The sequence below is a fragment of the Myotis myotis genome, unplaced genomic scaffold (genome assembly GCF_014108235.1).
Source record: "Myotis myotis isolate mMyoMyo1 unplaced genomic scaffold, mMyoMyo1.p scaffold_m19_p_1, whole genome shotgun sequence".
Classification (NCBI taxonomy): Eukaryota; Metazoa; Chordata; class Mammalia; order Chiroptera; family Vespertilionidae; genus Myotis; species Myotis myotis.
The window spans coordinates 110706830-110714385 of NW_023416313.1; the positions used below are offsets into that span (position 1 = coordinate 110706830).

Genomic DNA, 7556 nt, shown 5'->3' on the forward strand with positions numbered 1-7556 from the left:
TCCCCAGCCGGTATGACTCAGTGGTTGAGCATCGACCTAGGAACCAGGAGGTCAAGGTTCGATTCCCAGTCAGGGCACATGCCCTAGTTGCGGGCTGGACCCCAGTGTGGAGCGAGCAGGAGGCAGCCGATCAATGATTCTCTCTCATCATTGATGTTTCTATCTCTCTCTCCCTCTCCTTTCCTCTCTGAAATCAATAAAAATATATTTAAAAAATAATAATAACAGCACAGGTGGAAGGGGAGGCGACGCTATGGCGGGGCGGTGCAGCCTGGTGGAACCCGGGCAAGCAAGTCGCTATTGCGAAGGGAACTAGTCTGGCGCAGGACTCCAGGCTTTCTCAGCCCAGCCGTTCTGCTGGGGAAAATGGAGGTGGCTGGGGCGGTGCCCTTGGAGCAGCTGGTGGGCTGGTGTACTCAGCATTTGTGGAAAACTTTTGCCCTGGAAGTCAGTGAGGAGATCATGCAATATGTTTTGTCAATTGAAAGTCCCGAAGGGATATGAGAATATGTTGCTGACCTCCTTCAGGGAAATGAGGGCAAAAAAGGGCAATTCATAGAAGAGCTTATAAACAAATGGCAAAAGAATGATCAGGAGTTGATTTCTGATGTTCTGCAGCAGTCCTTCAAAAAAAGATGAAATTTTAGATGGGCAGAGATCAGGAGACCAGCTAAAGAGAAGTAGGCAAAAAGGGAGAAACAGACAGGTTCCTGCATTTGTTGAACCTGACACAACCATAGAAGTCAAAACACCTTTTGATTTGGCCAAGGCACAAGGGAACAACAACCCCTTAAAGAAGAAGACAAAGTTTGTCAGTTTATACACAAAAGAGGGACAAGACAAGCTTGCAGTCCTGATCACAGGTCGCCACCCTTGTGATTGCCTGGGCCAGAAGCACAAACTGATCAATAACTGTGTGATCTGGGGCGTATAGTCTGTGTCCTTGCTTATTCTGTGGTACTCTGGTATGTACTCGTGAAGACAGGATATTTTACAATGTGACTCAAACAAGAGCCAGAAATTGCTCAAGAAGCTAATGTCAGGGATGGAGAATTCTGGAAAAGTGGGCATCTCTACGAAGGACCTTCTTCCTCACCAAGAGTTTCGATTTAAGTCTGGTCTGGAGAAGGCTATCAAGCATAAAGACAAACTGTTAAGTTTGATAGAACTAGTATTCAAAGGACCCAAGTAATTGATGATGAGTCAGGTTACTTTGCCAGTGATTCTAATCAGTGGTTATCCAAGATTGAGCGGGAAACTTTGCAGAAGCAAGACGAGAAACTGAGAGAATTTTGACATGCCTCTCAACTTTCTAAGATCACCATTGATTTTGCAGGCAAAAAGATTGTGGAAGATGAAAAGCCACTAGCCGAGTATTATAGCAAACTAGATGAGACAATCAATACAGGCCATTGCCAGTGGAACCTTAAACCAATCACTGACCAAATTGGGTAGATCTTCTGAAGAGCCTTTGGGAATTCTGGTGAGTCCCAACCTGTACCAGTCCCCTCCCCAGTGGATAGATCAGACAGGTGCAGCCACACAGATGAAGGCTTTCCATTCAGCAGGATCAGAACCAGAGTTCAACTCATATTGGCACCAGTTGTGAATCCAGGACGAAGAATTTCAGGAAGCCTTTGATGGTGGCTGGTGCCTCTCTATGCATCAGCCTTGGGCTTCTCTGCTTGTCAGAGGGATTTAAAGGGTGGAGGGAAGAAGCTGGTACACCCCTCACAGAGGATGACTTTGGATAGTAGCCACAGCCAAAAGATCCTCCCCCTCAAGAAGTCTCCGAACTCCAGACTACATATCGTTTTCTTTGTGGGAAAAATGTGGAATTTCCCAATGACTATCCATCAAGTTGTCTTTTGGGCTGTGTGGACCTAATTGACTGCTTGTCCTAGAATTAATTTAAGGATCAGTAGCCAGATATGAGTCAAGAATCTGAGTCTCCATTTGTTTTTATCTGCACAATTCCCAAGGAAATGATTGTGAAGTTTCCTATTAAAGGAAATCCAAAAATCTGGAAACTGGATTCCAAGATCCATCAAGGCACAAAAAAGGGGTTAATGAAGCAGAAGAAAGCTGTCTGACACAGGAGAAAAGCAACTATACAGCATATTGGAGTTTTGTGTACTAAAATTGTTTCCGTTGGTCCTTTGGCACTGAAGCAGTAGAAATCTCAAGGCTTGGCATCAGGCTTGACTCTCTCAAAATTTAAACTCTTACCAAACTTGTATATTTTTCTTAAGGAGTGGGATTCTTTATGTAGTGGGTCAAAATCTTTGAATACATTACTTATAAAAACCTATTTTAAAAATAAAAATAAAATAATAATAATAATTTCAAATTCTTGAGGTTTTATTCAAAGGGCCCTGTTTCCAATAGCATAAGCATATTTATAATCAGTCCTGAATGAGTGGTCTTCTAATGGGTCCATGTGTGCAAAAACTTTCCCTTGGGCTCTTGGGCAGTCCAAGAGAGAATCAATCTCAAGATCCTCAAGTGCCATATATTCTCTTTTCTGAAAGTGATCTTCCTGAGAACAAATTCATTCAAGGCACAATGCTGATTCTCTGTTCCCTCCTCCTTTTTACCAGAGCCCTTTCCTCTTCTAGGATAGAAAGGCAGGCAGGCCCATGCCAAATCTCACATCAGTGCCTTACCCTCAATGCAGAAACCACCAGCAACAAGGAGACCATTCAAAATCTGCTGAGAAAGCAAGTGACTCTCTAGTGGGGCTCTGTATCCCTCTATAAGTCAGATGGTTTCCAATTTACTGCTTGAAATTCAGTTAAATAAAGACCAAGTCAAACAATTCACTAAGAACTTTCCTCCTATTCTAATGAAAGACCACAAGTTGATTTTTATTTTTATTTTTTGGCATTCAACTTGAAAGAAGTCCAAAAAAATTGATTGACACTGAAAAACAACTTTCCATTTATTCCCTTCTGAACAAGATTTCAAATGACTCCAAATATAAAAAATGAAAGATAGATTTAATATTGATGCTAACTCTGTTTCATTCTAGCAAAATTTATCTACAAATATGAGAACTAGTTTTAAAACTTCTATCTAAAACTAGCTCTTATATTTGTACATAAAACTTCTGTCTCCACCTATGATACATTTGCAATTAATTTTTACTTTTTATATTTAGTAATTATCCCAACCAGTAATAATAACTCTATACAGAAAAAAATTACACTGTGAAACTCATGATGAGAGAAATATATTAAAATCAATCCAAGTTCAATGTAAATTACTGTGGTCTTTAGACTCTAAGAGGAATGTAATAAGATAAAATCAGAAGGATGCAACAACGTTATTTTCTTTTCTTTTCTTTTACTTACTTATTGGCAGAGTCAGCTTTAGTTTTTTTATTTTCTTTTTTTTTAGTCTTTATTGTTGAAAGTATTACATATACCCCCTTCCCCCGCCCCGCCCCACCCCAGGCCTTCATCACCCTGTTGTCTGTGTCCATGGGTTATGCATATATACATATAATTTTTTTGGTTAATCACCCACCCTTCCCCACCTTCCCTCTGAGATTCAACAATCTGTTCCATGATTCTATGTCTCTGGATCTATTTTGTTCATCCATTTGTTTTGTTCATTAGATTCCACTTATGAGTGAGATCATGTGATACTTATCCTTCTGTGACTGGCTTATTTTGCTTGGCAAAATACTCTCCAGGTCCCTCCATGCTGTTGCAAATGATAAGAGTTCTTTCTTTTTTACAGCTGCATAGTATTCCATTGGGCAAATGTACCACAGGTTTTGTTTTTGTTTTTGTTTTTGTTTTTTACCACAGCTCTTTTATCCACTCATCTGCTGATGGGCACTTGGCTATTTCCAAATCTTAGCTATTGTAAATTGCACTGCTATGAACATGGAGGTGTATATATTCTTTCTGATTGGTATTTCTGGTTTCTTAGGATATATTTCTAGAAGCGGAATCACTGGGTGAAATGGGAGTTCCATTTTTAATTTTTTGAGGATACTCCATACTGTTTTTTGTAGTGGCTGCACTAGTCTGCATTCAAACTAGCAGTGTACTAGGGTTCCCTTTTCTCTACCTCCTCACCAGCACTTGTCTTTTGTTGATTTGTTAATATAGCCATTCTGACAGGTATGAAGTGATACCTCATTGTCATTTTAATTTGCCTCTCTTGGATGATTAGTTTCTAAGCACTTTTTTATGTCTCTTGGCCATCTGTATGTCTAAATGGTCCTTTGCCCATTTTTTAATTAAATTGTTTGTCTTCCTTTTGTTAAGTTGTATGAGTTCCTTATATATTTTGGGAATTAACCCCTTGTCAGTTGTATTATTGAGAAATATGTTCTCCCATGCAGTGGGTTCTCTTTTCATGTTGATGATGGTTTCTTTTTCTGTGCAGAAGTTTTTTATTTTAATGTAGTCCCATTTGTTTATTTTCACCTTAGTTTCCTGTGCCACGATGTATCTGTAAAGATATTGCTATGAGAGATGTCTGAGATTTTATTGTCTATGGTGTCTTCTAAGATTTTTATGGATTCATGACTTACATTTAAATTTTTTACTCATTTTGAGTTAATTCTTGTGTATGGTATAAGTTAGTGGTCTAATTTCATTTTTTGGCATGTACCTGCTCAATTTTCCCAATATCATATGTTGAAGAGAAGAGACTGTCTTTACTCCATTGTATGCTCTTGCCTCTTTTGTTAAATATTAATTGAGCCTAATGGCTTGGGTCAATATCTGGGGTTTCTGTTCTGTTCCTTTGACTATATACCTGTTCTTGTGCCAGTACCAGGCTGTTGTGATTACAATGACTTTATAGTATAACTTGATATCTGGTATTGTGATCCCACCAACTTTGTTCTTCTTTCTGAAGTTTGCTGCAGCTATTCGGGGTCTTTTTGGTTTCATATAAATTTTTGGAATGTTTGTTCTGGATCTGTGAAATATGCTGTTGTTATTTTAATAGGGATTGCATTGAATCTATAGATTGCTTTGAGTAGTATGGGTATTTTAATATTGATTTTACCAATGCACTAACATGGTATATGCTTCAATTTGTTTATATCTTCCTTTATCTCTTTTTTCAATGTCCTGTGGTTTTCCAAGTACAAGTCTTTTACCTCCTTGGTTAAGTTTATTTCTAAGTATCTTAATTTCTTTGTTACAATGGTAAATAGGGTTGTTTTTCGGTTTCTTTCTCTGAAAATTCAAGATGCCATAGATTTCTGGATGTTAATTCTGTATCCTGCTACATTGCCAAATTTATTTATTAAATTTAGTAGTTTTTATGGAGTATTTGAGGTTTTTTATGTACAAGGGTATTGTGTCATCAGTGAATAATGACAGTTTTACTGCCTCCTTTCCAATTTTGATGCCTTTTATCTCTTCTTCTTGTCTGATCCCTATAGCTAGGACTTCCAATACTAGGTTGAACAGGAGTGGTGAAAGTGGGCATCCCTGTCTTGTTCCTGTTCTTTGGGGAAATGGTTTTAGTTTTTGCCCATTGAGTATTATGTTGGTTGTAGGTTTGTCATATAGGGCTTTTATTATGTTGAGGTATGATCCCTCTATTCCCACTTTGCTGAGAGTTTTTATCAAAAAAGGGTGTTGGATTTTGTCAAACGCTTTTTCTGCATCTATTGATATGACCATGTGACTTTTGTCTTTCAATTTGTTTATGTGATGTATCATATTTATTGATTTGTGAATATTGTATCAGCATTGCATCCCTGGAATAAATCATGGTGTATGATTTTTTAGTATATTGCTGCATCCAATTTGCTAATATTTTGTTGAAGATTTTAGCATCTATGTTCATGAGGGATATTGACCTGTAGTTCTTTTTCTTTGTGGTGCCTTTATCTGGTTTTGGAATTAGGATAACTCTAGCTTCATAAAAAGAGCTTAGAAGTGTGCCTTCCTCTTGAAATTTTTCTAATAGTTTGTGGAGGATAGGTGTTAGTTCTTCTTTGAATGTTGCAACAGCTTTGTTTTCAAATGTCCATATTTACATGTGCTAAGTTACATCTTTTGCATTTACTTAAACTTATGTTTTAAAAATTTAGAAGTTAATTTAAAAGTGTGGAAAGAAATATTTTGTTTTTCAAAATTCCTTAGAGGCACAAAAGGGAAAAAATTTGAAGATAATGAATCAACCCCAAAGTGCTTTATCCCTCTTAATATTTATTCCTACAGCCGAGGTTGAATGGTCTTTAGTAAAAATATCCTAAAAATTCACAATATCTTTTTAAATTAAGTCTTAGCCCAGTGTTTCATGGAGAACTATTTTGTGATCCTTACATCTTTTTTACTTTCTGTCTGAACATCTCAGACTCACATTTTTTTATTTTTTTATTTTTATTTTTTATCTTTTTTTATTTTTTTCTCTCTTTATTGATTAAGGTATTACATATGTGTCCTTATTCCCCATTGCCCCCCACCCTCACCCCTCCACTCATGCCCTCACCCCCCTGGGGTCTATGTCCATTGGTTAGGCTTATATGCATGCATACAAGTCCTAGACTCACATTTTTGTTAAAGAAATAGTTCTAATTACTCACTGACCCACAAATTCTTTTCCATCATATGTATGCTTAACCAGGGTGGAAGTGTGATTTTATGTACCAACTTAAGATAAAGTTAGCAGTGAACACAGAAGGAGAAAACTGTCCCTTGTTGGTCCTCTCCCAGTCACTGCTAGGGAACAACTTAAGGCAGGGTGGCTCTGAGTGGCCGGATATCTAATGGCTTTCCTTTCTTCCTTTTCTTCTCTGTCAAACAAATATGCCTGCAAACCTGTGCCCAATTAAATCCTTCTGTAAACAGAGATAAAGAGAGAAGGAAAAGTATATCAGTTTTCCCCATCTGGTATATAAAATCAATAATTTAATACCTTTTAGAGTATGGGAGCCAATGAAGTCTGGTCACATTTTGGGCCTCTTTAAAAGCTAGATTAGACCTCTAGTGACCAAGGGTCAAGGTTGCTATATACAGATGACAGCCACAAAGATATGAGTGATTGTGATATTCCAGAAGTTTCATGAGAAGGATGGACTTGTTGGCTCTTGGAGAGGATTGGAGGAATTATTTTTTAAGTCTGGAGCTTAGATTTCTCTCAAAGCCTCTCTCTCTAACCACCTCCAGTCCTTAAGAGCTGGTTGAGATCATGTGGTTAACAAAATCTCCCAAGATTCTATTTAACAAATGGTGTTTCCCTTTTCTCACCCAGGAGAGTGTGCATGCACCACAGTCTACAGAGAGGCTGGGCTTCGTCAATACCCAGTTCTTTCACCATCCCTCCCTCTCAGTTTAAGGTTTATCTAACCATAAAGGCATTGAAAGAAATGTTTCTATTGAAGATTTTGATGGAAGATATTCAATGAGACCTTTGGGGCCTCTAGGTTTAAGAGCTGCAAAGGAAGAAAGAGCAGCAGCAAGGAAGAGGGGAAGGAGTAGGAAAATAAGGGGAAGGAGCACCAACCCCAGCCATAAAGAGCATATCATCTAGCTGGGAAGGTAAGATAACAGTAGAGAGCATGTTCGGTAAAACAA

The 7556-nt window shown here is 38.1% G+C and overlaps 1 pseudogene; it reads left to right on the top strand.

Moving 5' to 3' along the window:
* The first annotated feature begins 366 nt into the window (after positions 1 to 366).
* On the top strand, positions 367 to 2093 carry LOC118659787 (annotated as a pseudogene).
* The last annotated feature ends 5463 nt before the right edge of the window (positions 2094 to 7556 follow it).